Source organism: Choloepus didactylus, chromosome 13 (assembly GCF_015220235.1).
Source record: "Choloepus didactylus isolate mChoDid1 chromosome 13, mChoDid1.pri, whole genome shotgun sequence".
NCBI lineage: Eukaryota > Metazoa > Chordata > Mammalia > Pilosa > Megalonychidae > Choloepus > Choloepus didactylus.
The window spans coordinates 81,358,944-81,373,947 of NC_051319.1; the positions used below are offsets into that span (position 1 = coordinate 81,358,944).

Here is a 15,004-nt window from a genome sequence, read left to right on the forward strand (position 1 = left end):
TGACCAAAGTTGAGCCTATCATAGCCAGTGTCTGGTTCACAAAGAGGCCAAACAAAGCATCCACCCAGGCATGGCAGCCACACGGCTGGCCCAAGATGGAGGTGGCCTTGGGGGCACCTAACACAAGACCAAAACCTACCTTAGGCTGCAGTGGCATTATACACAAGGGAAATTCCAGGGATAATTCCTACCCTGACATATGCTCAGGCTACATTCCTGCTGTTACAGAGGCAGTGAAATGTCAGGGGAAAAGCACCCACTTCAGAAAGAAGGGGCCTAGATTCAATTCCTGGCTTTGCATCTATACAGTGTCTTTGGGACAATATCATCATCTTCCTGAACCTCACTAACCTCTTTTGTAAAACAGGGATAAAGTCACTGGCCTTGACTCCCTCCCATGCTCTGATGAAAAAGGGTCCATGAAAGTGTTTTGCAAGCTATTTCAAGGTCAGCCAACCCCAGAGCTGATAATTTCTCATGCAGCAGGCTCTGGTGATCATAGGAACCCTATTATCTGCCCTAGATCTTTTTTCTTTCTAAGTTTTCTGATAGCCCTACACCATCATCCCAAGGAGCATCTGTGTCCCTGGCCTACCAGGTTCCAGGCCTCCTCCTTCCTTCTTTGGTGACCCCTCTCTGACTTGACAGCCTCTTGGATAACTTTAAGTGGTTATACCTCTCCACTAGCCTAATGTTATCACTATGGCCACGATTAAAGCTTGCCCGTGTACCCTCGTTTACTAGACTGATGCAGAACCATTGTGCAAATATACCAGGAATAATTGTATATAACAAGACAAATATAAAAGTCAGACTTCCATGAAGGGAAGGAACTTTATTGAAGTTAGCAGAGTAAGAAGCTGGTCTTTGCTTCCCTACATGTCACTAGGAAAAATACTTCAGTTAAAGCTAGAGAGATTTTAGGTTAAACATTCCAAAGACCTTCCTAACTATGAGAATATTTAAGACTATAGTCTATTATTTTTTAAGTTTTCATAAATACAGACTTTCAAGTAAAAGCAAGGGAGCAAGGACTTCCAGTTGATCAAGATGACAGTGAAAGATTCTCCAGAATACCATTCCCCCACAGAATCTCTGAACACCTAATAAAAAGTAGCAGAGCCATCTTCCCCAGAACTTCAGAAAAAAGGTTTCAGTAACTGGACAAATGCCAAATCAAGAAAACAAAAAAGCAGTAGGAGACAAGATGGTGACACACAGAGGTGTGGAATTTACTTAGTCCTCTAGAGCAACTGGTAAATAGCCAGGAACAACTAGTAAATAGTCTGGAAAAACTGTTGGGGGACATATGTGACTGGACACACATTGTACACCAGCCTGGAATGGCTGGAATGGCTGAGATCACAGCACAAAACCATAAGTAAACCTCCCCCAACTGTGGAGCTGGCACCCCTCATCCACTGGTACAGCAGGCTTAGGTGGAACACTTCCCTGTGGAAAAAAGAAGCAGGCTACTAGGAGTGAGGGAAAGTAACTCAACCAAGCTCCAACTGCAGTTTTAATTACAAATCTGGATGACTGAATACAAGCTACAAGCACAGATAAACCCAGACCAAGCAGGAACATACCCCTGAGATGGCTCCCAGCAGAGAGGAAGTGGGGCTGATAGAAAAAAATAATAACTTAAAACAGAAGCTTTTAGAGATGGCTGAGCTAAGAATATTGGAAAATGGCCATGTCCCAAGAAAAGGGGCACAGAGAACCAGTTACCAACACCAGTTGACCAGTGAAACTGGGGGCCTGGGGACTGGCTCTGAAAAGGGGCTTTCTCTGTTTTCCATTTTTTTTTTTCTCCCACTCCAAGTAGCTCATTAAAGAAAGCCTCAGGCATTTTCAGGTGTCAGTGCTGACCCAGGCAAGGGTGGAGTTAAAGAGGGAGAGAAACAAAAGAGGAATTCAAGAGTACCAGATAACTCCATAAGGGTGTATCTTCCCTAATAAAAGGGTGGCAGGTCCCAGCTCAAGTGGCTGCCCTCCCTCAGAGAATTTAGACCCCAGGGCCTGGGTGGGGAGTAACCAGAAATAACTTAAGCTTGGCTTCTGACACCCTTGGCCCCTGGCCAGGACAGGGTCTGCTGAGAATTAAAGAGGCTGCACATTTTTACACCAGTGGGGAGCTGTGGGCTGACAAGTGCCACCTGCTGGGCAGGATAGAAAAAGCACAGAGTCTACGGGCCTCACAGAAAAGTCTGACAATCTGGTGGGTCTCACTCTCAGGGAAACCTGATATTGAATACAACCTCCTCCAGTTCCCTGGGCCTGTCTTGTCTGGGAAAATCCTTTTGGGGTAATCAAGGAAACCAGACATGTAGACAACAAAAAATTGCGAGTCACATTAGGAAAATTGAAGATATGGCCCAGTCAAAGGAACAAACTTACACTTCAACTGAGATACAGGAATTGAAACAACTAATCATTAATCAAACAAATTTCCTAAATCAATACAAAAATCAAATCAAGTTGAGGGAAGGTATGGCAAAAGAGATGAAGAATATAAAGAAGACACTGGGCAAACATAATGAAGAACTTGAAAGTTTGAAAAAGGCACAATAGAAGAGATGAAAAACACAATGGAGATATACAACGGGACATTTGAAGAGACAGAAGAAAAGATTCATGAACTGGAGTACAGGACAGCTGAAATCCTACACACAAAAGAACAGATAGGGAAAAGAATGGAAAAATTTGAGCAGGGTCTCAGGGAACCGAATGACAACATGAAGCACACGAATATATATATCATGGGTATCCCAGAAGGAGAAGGGAAAAGGGGCAGAAAGAATAATGGAGGAAATAATCACTGAAAATTTCCCATCTGTTATGAAAGACATAAAATCACAGAGCCAAGAAGCACAGCATACCCCAAACAGAACAAATCTGAGTAGACCACCTCCAAGACACTTAATAATCAGATTATCAAATGTGAAAGACAAAGAGAGAATTCTGAAAACAGCAAGAGAAAAGCAATCCATCACACACAGACTATGTGTGGATTTGTCAGTAGATAAGACTATGTATGGATTTCTCAGTAGAAACCATGGAGATGAGAAGGCAATGGTATGATATATTTAAGATACTGAAAGAGAAAAACTGCTAACCAAGAATTCTAAGTCTGGCAAAACTGTCCTTCAAAATATGAGGGAAAATTTAAAATGTTTTCAGACAGACACTGAAAGGGTTTCTGAACCAGATAACTGCTCTACAAGAAATACTAAAGAGAGCACTACAGGCAGATGGGAAAAGACAGGAGAGAGAAGTTTGGAGAATAGTGTAGAAATGAAGACTATCAGTAAGGTAAAAAGAGAGAGAGGAAAAATAAAAATAAAATAAGATATGACATATAAAATCCAAAAGATAAAATAGTAGACAGTAGACATTACATTGAATGAAATTAGCCAGAAAAAAAGGATGGATACTGTATGGTCTCACTAATATGGACTAACACTGATGAGAGAAATTTGAGAGTTGAGAACACAGGTTATCAGGAGATAGAAAGAGGTTAGAGATTGGGCATTTGATGCTGAAGGAGTACAGAAGGTTCAACAGGATTGATTGTATAGATCCAGAAATAGAATGGATAGCAAATAGTGTGTGATGGTAACACAATATTGTAAGTAATCCAAACAAAGATGAGTGTGAGTATGATTGAAAGAGGAAGACTAAGGGCAGGTATGACACCAGATGGAAAGATAAAAGATAAAGACTGGGACTGCATAACTTAGTGAAACCTAGAGTGGTCAATGATGGTGATTAAATGTATAAATATAAGAATGTTTTTAAATGAGGGAAAACAAATGAATGTCAACATTGCAAGGTGTTGAAAATTGGATGGTATGGGGAAAAATACAATCAATGCAAACTAGAGTTATAGTTAATGGTAATACTGAAAGATGCTTCCATTAATTGTAACAAAGGCAATATACCAAAGCTAAATGTCTGTAAGAGGAGGCTATAAGGGAGTGATATGGGATTCTTGGTGGTAGTGATGTTGTCTGACCTTTTCATTGTATTTTATTTTTATTTTTCTTCTATCTTTTGTATTTTGAGTCTTCATTTTTTTCCTCCTTTTCCTCTTTCATTGGGGAAAAGATGGAAATGTCTTCCTATATATTGTGCTGATCAATGTATAATTATGTGATTATACTGGGAATCATTGATTGTTTACTTAGGGTGGATTGTATGGTGTGTGAATAAAGCTGTGAAAAAAATAAACAAAAGGATACAAGTTCTGGAGAAAATGTGGAAAGAAGGATTTACCTATTCCCTGTTGGTAGGGAAGTACAATGGTGTAGCCCAGATGGAGGGTAGTGTGGTGGTTCCACAGGAAGCTAATGCTGGGGTTACCATATGGTCCTGAAACCCCATTATTGAGTATATGCTTGGAAGAACTGAGATCAGGGACATGAGTGGACATGATATGCTGGTGTCTATGGCAGCCATATTCATGATTCGCAATGGATGGAGGTGTCCTAAGGGTACATCAACTGATAAACACAACGGCGAACTGTGGTGTATACATACAATGGAATACAGAGTGGCAGAAAGAAGAAATGAAGTCATGAGGTATGCACCTAGGTGAACAGACCTTGAGGACAGTATGTTGAGTGAAATAAGCCAGAATCAAAAAGACAAAAATTATAATGCCTCACTAATAAGGATTAACTATAATGTGCAAGCTCTGAGAATTGAATCTGGGAGCATAGGTTATCAAGGGAAGGCTTATGGTAAAAGTTCCTAGATTGTAAGCTCTTACAGCAGTCACATCTATTTGTGAGTTGTAATGGTTATCTCTAAATTCTGAGACACTGAGTTGGTTGGTCCCTATAACTTCAGGTATCTGTGTGACACCTGAGATCAGAGCCAGAGTTTGGCAGCTATGAATGTCAGCATTACCCCATAGAGCAAATGTTAAAAAAGCTGAAAAAGAGATCAGACTTCAGTTAGAGATATGAATGAAATGGACTTGATTAGAACTAAGGTAAACCAGACTAAAGGGAAAAGGATGACATTGACTGTGCTTTAAAACCTCAACTTCTGTGTGAGACCAAAGGAAGAAATATTTATTTGGTGCAAAAGCTATACTTTCTGTAGCATGCTATATAATTTAACTTGTATGGTCAGTTTATTCAAATACCATAATTACATTGAACCTTGAATTGGGGGTGAGATCTGGTTGGTTTGTACAGGTTAGCATGAAGCCCTGATACATCCCAGAGCAATTTGGGCATAGAATAAAAAGTATTTGCAAGCCCCTTGAGGGCCTGGGGAAAAATGCAGAAACCTTAAACTTCCCCATCTGGGGAATTCCTGATATTCTTGCAAGCATTGGGAACTACCGTATAGTAGGTCAAGTCCTCAGTCTTGAGGCTTGTCCTTATGAAGCTTGTTACTGCAAAGGAGAGGCTAAGCCTACTTATAATGGTGCCTGAGAATTACCCCCAGAGAACCTCTTTTGTTGCTCAGATGTGGCCTATCTCTCTGTAAGCCTACTCGGCTGGTAAACTCACTGCCCTCCCCACTACGAGGGACATGACTCCCAGGGATGAGCCTGGATCTGGCATTTTGGGATGAGAAAATCTTCCTGACCAAAAAGGGGAAGAGAAATGAAACAAAATAAAGTTTCAGCGGCTGAGAGATTTCAAATGGAGTTGAGAGGTCATTCTGGAGGTTATTCTTATGCATTATATAGATATCCCTTTTTAGTTTTTAGTGTATTAGAATAACTAGAAGGAAATACCTGAAACCGTTGAACTGTAATCTGGTATCCTTGATTCTTGAAGACAACTGTATAACTATATAGCTTACACGGTGTGACTGTGTGATTGTGAAAATCTGTTGCTCACACTCCCTTTATCCAGCATATGAACAAATGAGTAGAAAAAAGGAGGACAAAAAGAAATGAATAATAGCGGGGGAAAGGAATATGAGATGTTTTGGGTGTTCTTTTTTACTTTTATTTTATTTTTATTCTTATTCTTACTTTTTGGAGTAATGAAAATGTTCAAAAATTGATTGTGGTGATGAATGTGATGATACTGTGAACAACTGATTGTACACTTTGGATGATTGTATGGTATGTGAATATATCGCAATAAAATTGTATAAAAAATTTTTAAAAAGCAGTAGGAGAAGCCCATGGGGCCTTTCTGCCCCTCTTCCAGCCCCTCCCTAGCATGGTGTGGCACCATCCTGCATTCTTATGGTGGGTCCTTGGCTCTGGTCTGAAGGGAACAAATTAACCCCTGTCAAATACTATGGTGCCAATATGTCAGTGCCAATCTATTGTTGGCAGCCTGAAAGAGTGAATCAGGAAACTCTTTTCAGCCTCACCCTCCCAGAACATGCCCTGCAGGCAGAAGCAGCTTGCAGACAGCTCAAGCAATGTAAGAAATAATTAAGTCAAAGAGGTCTGGGTCAAAGGATTACCTGCTTTAAGTCACACAAGAGAGCACCCAGGAGGGAGAGAAAGACTATTTAATAGGGATTGGGGTTGGGGAGGGGGGGGCACTCAAGTTCCTGTAAACAGGATAATACCAAAGGCCCTAAGCAATCCTAAGCCCAGGACAAGGCACCAGCTCTGAAAAGACAGAGAGGACCTTGTACAGCACATATGCCTCAGGCTGATCATCTTGATAAGGTGGCTAAACTCAGAAGGAAAGAACCACCAAATACAGGGAAAATTTGCAAAGACTGTGAAAGGTGTTCTTTGCATTGGTTTGCTTGTTTTTGTTAGCTCCTGGCACTCAGGGAAATCTCTGTCATAACATTAACTAGATAAAAACTTAAGGAACAAGCACGTCAGGGTCCAAATCCCAGAGATAACACTTTAAAATAATAAAATGCATAGAGTGTAACAAAAGATTACAAGACAAACAAAGAAATAGGAATTGATGACCCATCCAACGGGAGAAGATAAAAATCCAGAAACCATCAATGAAGAAGACCAGACTTTGGACATACCAGACGAAGACTTAAAAAAATATATATGATCCTCAATATGCTCAGGGAGATAAAGGAAAACATAGAGAAAGATCTAAAGGATATCAGGAAAACAAGGAATGGACAATACATGAATTTCAATAAAGAGATAGAAATTTTAAAAAGGAACAAAACAGAAATGCTACAGTTGAAGACTACGCCAATTTAACAAAAGGCGTAAATATGCACATTCAAGAATCACAACAAACTGCAAACAGGATAAACTCAAAGAAAACCATGCCCAGACACATAGTTACCAGACTGTCGAATGCCAAGGACAAGAAGAGTGTTCTAAAAGCAGCAAGAAAAATGTGTTATATACAGGGGAGTCCCAATAAGATTAAGTGCCAATTTATCATCAGAAACCATGGAGGCATAAGGCAGTGGGGCAAAATATTTGACATGCTGAAAGAAAAGAAAACAATTACTAACCAAGAATTTTATATCTGGAGAGACTGTTTTTCAAAAATGAGAGAGAGAGATTAAGATATTCCCAGGTAAGAAAAAGCTGAAGGAGTTTGTCACCACTAGACCTGCCCTACAAGCAATGCTAAAGGGAGTTCTTCAGACTGAAAGGAAAGGACACTAGACAGTAGATCAAGGCAGCATAAAGAAACAAAGACCTCCAGTAAAGGTAACCACATGGGTATTTATAAATAATTATATGAATATTAATAGATTTATATTAATTGCATTGAATTTTTTGATATGTAACTCCACGTTTTACTCTTTATAGGTGCTAAAATGCAAATGGATTAAAAGCAGTGATAAATCTATGTTTGGGATATACAATGTATATAGACATAAACTGCAACAAGTGCAACAAAAAGGTGAGGGAGACTGAGGGGTATAGAAACAGTGTATTTGTGATCTGTTAAAGCTAAGTTGTTATACATTTAGGATATTAAATTTAAGCCCCATGGTAACACCAAAGAAAATATCTGAAAAATATATACAGAAGGAAATGAGAAATGGTACAATATAAAAACATCAAATAAATATGAAAGTAGGCTTTAATAGAAGAATTAAAGGACAAAAAAAGATATGACTTACAAAGACCAATTAGCAAAATGGCAAAAGAAAGTCCTGCATTATCAGTAGTGACTTTCAATGTAAATGAATTAAACTCTCCAGTCAAAAGGAAGAAACTGGCAGAATGGATAAAAACAGCATGACCCAACTACAGGCATACCTCATTTTATTGCTCTTCACTTTATCACACTTGGCAGATATTGTGGGTTTCTTTCTTTCTTTCTTTCTTTCTTTCTTTCTTTCTTTCTTTCTTTCTCTATCTATCTATCTATCTATCTATCTATCTATCTATCTATCTATCTATCTAACAAATTGAAGGTTTCTGGCAACCCTGCATCAAGCAAGTCTATTGGTGCCATTTTTCCAACAGCATGTGCTCACTTCATGTCTCTGTGTCACATTTTGGTAATTCTCCCAATATTTTAAACTTTTTCACTATTGTTATATTGGTTGTCTGTGATCAGTGATCATTGACGTTATTATTGTAATTGTTTTGGGGCACCATAAACCACATCCACACAAGACGGCTAACTTAATCGATAAATGTTGTGTGTGTTCTGGCTGGTCCACCACCAGCCATTCCCCTGTCTCTCTCAGTCTCCTCAATCCTCCCTATTCCCTGCGATACAACAATATTGAAATTAGGCCAATTAATAACCCTACAATGGCCTCTAAGTGTTCAAGTGAAAGGAAGAGTTGCATGCCTCTCACTTCAAGTCAAAAGCTAGAAATGATTAAGCTTAGTGAGGAAGGCATGTTGAAAGCCAAGATAGGCCAAAAGATAGGCCACTTGCACAAAAGAGTTAGCCAAGTTGTGACTGCAAAAGAAAAGTTCTTGAAGGAAATTCAAAGTGCTACTCCACTGAACACATAAATGATGAGAAAGCAAAACAGCATTATTGCTAGTATGGAGAAAGTTTTAGTGGTCTAGATAGAATATCAAACAAGCCACAACATTTCCTTAAAGCAAAGCCTAATCCAGAACAAGGCCCCAATTCTCTTCCATTTTATGAAGGCTACAGGAGAAAAGTTTGAAGCTAGCAGAGGTTGGTACACAAGGTTTAAGAAAAGAAGCTCTCTCCATAACATTAAAGTGCAAGGTGAAGCAGCAAATGCTGATATAGAAGCTGCAACAAGTTATCCAGAAAATCTAGCTAAGATAATTGACGAAAGCGGCTACACTAAGCAACAGATTTTCACTGTATATGAAGCAGCCTTCTATTGGAAGGAGATGTCATCTAGGATTTTCATAGCTAGAGGGGAGGAATCAATGCCTGGCTTCAAAGCTTCAAATGACAAACTTACTCTCTTTTTAGGTGAAAAGGCAGCTGGTGACTCTAATTTGAAGCTAATGCTCATTTACCATTCCCCAAATCCTAAGGCCCTTAAGAATTATGCTAAATATACTCAAACTATGCTCTCTGAATGGAACAACAAAGCTTGGATGATAACACATCTGCTTACAATAAGGTTTACTGAATGTTTTAAGCCCACTGTTGAGATGTATTACTCAGAAAAAAAGATTCCTTTCCAAATCTTACTGCTCATAAACAATGAACCTGTTCACCCAAGAGCTCTGATGGAGATGTACAATGATATGAATGTTGTTTTCATGCCTGCTAACACAACATCCACTCCGCAGCCCATGGGTCAAAGGATCTTTTTGACTTTTAAGTCTTATTATTTAAGAAATAGATTTCAAACGGCTAAAGCTGCCATAGATAGTGATTCCTCTGATGGGTCTGGGCAAAGTCACTTGAAAACTTTCTGGAAAGGATTCACCATTCTAGATGCCATGAAGAACATTTGTGAAGAGGTCAAGATACAACATGAACAGGAGTTTGGAAGAAACTGATTCCAATCCTCATGGATGATTTTTAGGAGTTCAAGACTTCAGTGGAGAAAGTAACTGAAAATGTGGTGGGAAAAACAAGAAAACTATAATTAGAAGTGGAGTCTGAAGATGTGACTGAATTGTGCAATCTCATGATAAAACTGTAACAGATGAGGAGTTTGTTCTTATGGATAAGCAAAAAAAAGTGCTTTTTTGATATGGAATCTACTCCTGGTGAAGATGCTGTGAACATTGTTGAAATGATAACAAAGGATTTAGAATATAACATAAACTTAGTTGATAAAGCAGCAGCAGGGTTTGAGGATTGACTCCAATTTTGAAAGAAGCACTACTGTGCATAAAAGCTACCAAACAGCATCACATGCTAAAGGGAAATCTTTCATGAAAGGAAGAATTAATTGATGCAGCAAACTTCATTATTGTCTTATGTTAAGAAATTGCCACAGTCACTCCAATCTTCAGCAACCACCACCCTGATCAGTCAGAAGTCATCAACATCAATATCAAGGGAAGACTACCCTCCACCAGCAAAAAGATTATGACTTGCTGAAGGCTCAGATGATGGTTAGCATTTTTAACAATAAAATATTTTTTAATCAAGGTATCTCCATTGTTTTAGATGTAATACTATTGCACATTTAGTGGACTACAGCATATGTAAACATAAGTTATATATGCACAATGAAATAAAAAATTCATGTGACTCACTTTATTGCAATATTTACTTTGTTGCAGTGGTCTGAAACCAAACCCTCAATATCTCTAAGGTATGCATACATGTGCTGTTGACAAAAGACTCCCCTTAAATTCAAAGACACAAGTAGGCTAAAAGTGAAAGCACTGAAAAAAAAATAAACCATGCAAATAGTAACCAAAAGTGGTTCTGGGGTAGCTATGCTAATGTCAGACAAAATACACTTTCAGTCAAACACTGTTAAAAGGGACAAAGAATGTCACTATAAACTGATAAGGGGTCAATTCAACAAGAAGACATAAAAATTATAAATATTTATATACCTAACAGCAGAGACCCCCAAAATATGAAGCAAATATTGATAGATTTAAAGGGAGAAAGAGGGTTCTACATCAACAGTAGGAAATTTCAATACACCACAGTCAAGAATGTATAAAAAACTTCTTTTAAAAAAAATGAATGAATAGAACATCTAGCAGATGATAAATAAGGAGACAGAAGACTTGAATGATAATCTAAACCAGCTAGACCTACCAGAGGTTTATAGAACACTTCACACAACAGCAGCAGAATACATGTTCTTCACCAGTGCACGTGGATCATTCTCCAGGATAGACCATACATTAGGTCACAAAACAAGTCACCAGAAATTCAAAAAAACTGAAATCATACAATATATCTTCTCTGACCACAATAGAATGAAGCTAGAAATCAACAACAGAAGGAGAAATAGAAAATTTACAAATATTTGGAAATTAAACAACACATTATTAAACAACCAATAGTTGAAAGAAGCAACCACAAAGGAAATTAGGAAATTGAGTTGAATGAAAATGAAAACACAGTGTATCAAAACTTATGGGATCATTATAGTTCTAAATGCCTAAATTAGAAAATAAGAAAGATCTCAAATCAGAGGCCTAACCTTGAAACAGGATGATCTAGAAAAAGAAGCATAAACTAAACACAAAACAAACAGAAGAAAAGAAATATCAAAGATTGGCATGGAGATAAATATATAGACAGTAAAAGAGAGAGAGAGAGAAAATCAATGATACTAAAAGTTGGTTCTTTGAAAAGATCAATAAAATTGACAAAACTTTAGCTAGATGACACAGAAAAGAGAGAGGATGAAAATAACTAAAGTCAGAAATGAAAGGGAAGACATTACTACAAAACTCCACAGAAGTAAAAAGGATTACAAGAAGATACTATGAACAACTAAACACCAAGAAATTAGATAACCTAGATGGAAATGGAAAAATTCCTGCCTATATGACTCAAGAATAAATAGAAGATCTCAACAGACCGATAACAAGTAGAGAGATTGAATAGGTAATCAAAAACCTCCCAACATAGAAAAGCCCAGGACCACATGGCTTCATAGGTGAATTTTAGTAAATATTCCAAGAAGAATTAACACCAATGCTGCTCAAACTCTTCCAAAAAATTGAGGGAACATTTCCTAACTCATTCTATGAGGTCTACATCACCGTTATACCAAAGCCAGAAAAAGATACCACAGGAAAAGAAAATTACAGACCAATATCTCTTATAAATATAGATGCAAAATTCCTTGACAAAATACTAGCAAACTGGATCTAATAGTACATTAAAAGAATTATATACCATAATCAAGTGGGTTTTATCCCAAGAATGTAGGGTGGTTCAACATAAGAAAATCAATTAATTGTAGTACATCATGGAAAACAACCACATGATCATCTCAAGTGACACAGAAAAGGCATTTGACAAAATCCAGCACCCCTGGAGGATTGTGGGAAGATGGCAGAGAAGGAAGCTCTAGGAATCAGTCCCTCCACCAAAACAACTATTGAACTGGCAGGAACTGCCTGAATCAACTACTTTGAAACTCCGGAGTCTAGTGGAACACTCTGCAGCATCCAGGGAGGAGCAAGAAGAAGAGGCTGTAAACTGTGATAAATACCAGTAAGTTTCACACTCCCTGCAGCAGCTACCACCCCACTCCCCACAGCCTCAGGGCAGGCAGCAGTGGGGACTGGAGTTTAGGCTCCTGGCACAGTTTGCTGGTGCCATGGTGGGTCATCAAGCCCTAATCTTTCAAACTCCGAGGGTGAGTGGTCTGACTGCAGATCTTTACCTTTGATCAGCTACTTCAGATCACTGGGAGCCAGCTCTGAGGGCAACCAATGTTCCAACCTCCTTCAGGCAAAAGCAGAAGAGGAATCTTAAAGACATTAACCTTCCTCAAAACTATGGAAAACAGTTAAAGGGCTACATTAACCAGGCTAGTGCTGAATCAAGAAAATATAGCTTCAAAAGTCACAGAAAAAGCTCCTGGTGCACTTGTTGGCCCCTCTCCCACACCCTCTACAAGGCAGGGTGGCCCCAGCTTGTGCTCCCATTGTGGGTTCCCAGTAGAGTGGCCCCTGTGTGCATACCGGGTGTGCATATATGTCAGTGCCAATCTATTGGGTGGAAGTCTGAGAGTCTGAGCCAGGGAATGTGAGTTGTCCTCCCAGAATTTGTCCTGAGGACTGTGAAGCAGTTTGCAGACAGCTGGGACAGTGTACAAAACAGTTAAGTTGAAGCAGCCTGGGGCAAAGGACTACTTGCATTAAGTCACCCAATAGAGCACCTAGTAAGGGTAGGAGGTCTATTTTAAAGGAAGTAGAGGAGGCATTCACTGGAACTCCTGTAAACTGTAAACAGAGCATTCCTAAAGCCTCTAGCAAGCACAAGCCCAGGAAAAGAAGAAGGCACAATGGCTCCAGTTCCATGCTGGAATATTAAGACCAAGAGGACACTACACTTCACATTTGCCTCAGGCTGATCTTGATAGGAGGGCCAGACCACCAGTCAAAGTATAGCCAATTTGAAAAACCAGTGAAAGGTGATTTTTGCCTTGTATTCTTGGTTTTGATTAGCTCCTGGAATTTAAGAAATTCTCTGTCATTTCACTAGCTGAACACAAACAAGGAACAGAGACTAAATCTCAGAGTTAATAATTTAGAATATTCAAATATACACTGTGCAACAAAAGATTACAAGTCAAAGAAATAGGAAATGATGGGCCATCCAAAGGAACAAGATAAAAATCCAGAAACCATCAATTAAGAGAACCAGACTTTGCAATTATTAGTCAGAGACAAAAAAAATTGATCCCCAGTATGCTCAAGGAGATAAAGGAAATCGCAGAGAAAGAACTAAAGGATATGGGGAAAACAATAGATGAAAAATATAGGAATTTTTCCAGAGAAATACTGGAGTTGAAGAACACAATAATTGAGGTGAAAAATTCCATAGACAGTTTCATCCACAGATTGAAGGTGGCAGAGGAAAGAATCAGTGATCTTAAAGACAAGACAGCTGTCTGAAGAGCAGAAAGAAGAAAATTTTATTAAAAATGAACAGGCCTGAGAACCTAAGATGGCAGCTACGTGAGACAGGGCAAAAAAATACCGCCATGAAAAATACTAGATAAAAGCCAGAAAGTGATCCAGAACATCAGTTCCAGCTATGCACCAGCCAGACAAGGTCTGCTAAATCCACAGGGACCGTGCATTTGGTGAAACTGGGAGTCAGCATTCTGAAACAAGTGAGTGAGCCAGCTGAAAGTCTGGCAGCCGCGCTGCAGTGTGGGGAAACTGTGGGTTGGCGTTTGGAGACAGACTAGTTCTTGTTAAAAAAAAAAAAAAAAAAAAAAAAATCTGGGACCAACTGCGGATACAACAGTGAGAACTGCGCAGTGAAGCATGGCAGGAGCAGGCTGTCCCAATGCCTCAGTGTCTGGAGTGCAGGATAGCCCTTCCCACACCTGCTGCTGATTGTCTCAGGGCCAGGGGAGCAGAAGGGAGCCAAAAGGAGAAAGAAACCACACCCCTTGCAACCGTCTCCCCGGTGGGCTTGGGATGCTCCTGCCCAGAGCCAGACCCATAGCCCAGAATTGCACCAAGAGTCCCAGTGTGGTGGGGAGTGGTTCCTGCAGCATCACGCACACACTGCAATATTGGCTGTGGACAGTGGCCTTTAGGGCACCCACAGCTAATTGTCCCAGAGCTGGGAAGGTGTAGCTGTGAGAAAAGGGGGAAATTAATACACCCCATTCAACCATCTTTACAGCAGGCTGGGAGCATCCCTGCACAGCCCAGCAGCCCAGGGCTTCCCTGGAGGGCCAGCGTGCACTTGTGATGCAGCACAACCTTCTCTCAGCAGAGGTCCTGGAAGAGCACGGCTGAGAGGGGGACCCACTCAGAAATCCCAGGGACTCTACGCCAACACCAAGGACTTGTGGGTCAGCGGCAGAGACAATCTTGCGGGACTGAGGTGAAGGCTTGGACTCTTGCAACAGCCTTAAATCTCTGGGAACACCTAGGAGGTTTGATTACTAAAGCTGCCCTGCCTCCCTAACCGTCAGACACATGCCCCATATTCGGGGTGGA

At 39.8% G+C, this 15,004-nt stretch overlaps 1 protein-coding gene across 4 annotated transcripts in view; it reads right to left on the reverse strand.

The window, feature by feature from the left end:
* KLHL3 (kelch like family member 3) overlaps positions 1–15,004 on the reverse strand; it is a 190,094-nt gene that overhangs the window by 82,304 nt on the left and 92,786 nt on the right. The window lies entirely within an intron of this gene.